The sequence below is a fragment of the Mesitornis unicolor genome, unplaced genomic scaffold (assembly GCF_000695765.1).
Source record: "Mesitornis unicolor isolate BGI_N332 unplaced genomic scaffold, ASM69576v1 scaffold36144, whole genome shotgun sequence".
Lineage (NCBI taxonomy): Eukaryota > Metazoa > Chordata > Aves > Mesitornithiformes > Mesitornithidae > Mesitornis > Mesitornis unicolor.
This window is the reverse complement of record NW_010178652.1, coordinates 1,633-1,944: the sequence shown is the minus strand read 5'-3', so window position 1 is coordinate 1,944 and position 312 is coordinate 1,633.

Here is a 312-nt window from a genome sequence, read left to right as displayed (position 1 = left end):
CGTCACCGACACCCAGGGCACCCATTCCCATCCCCACACACTCCCCAAGCTGCCCCCCAGTGTGGGCAGGACGCAGAGCCACCAGCTCCGGCGCTGCTCAACCACAGGGGATTTGGGACCCAAACCCTTGGGGACAAGGGACCCCTCCCCAGTGGCCGTGCCCCCTGCGCTCCCTGCCAGGCAAACCCAAACTGCCCCAGAGGTCGGTGTCCTCGGGGACACGGGGATGAAGTTCGGGGGTGAACGTCACCGCTGCGCAGCTGCGCTCACCCCAGCGCAGCCCCCGAGCACAGAGGAGTCTGTGGATCCCCC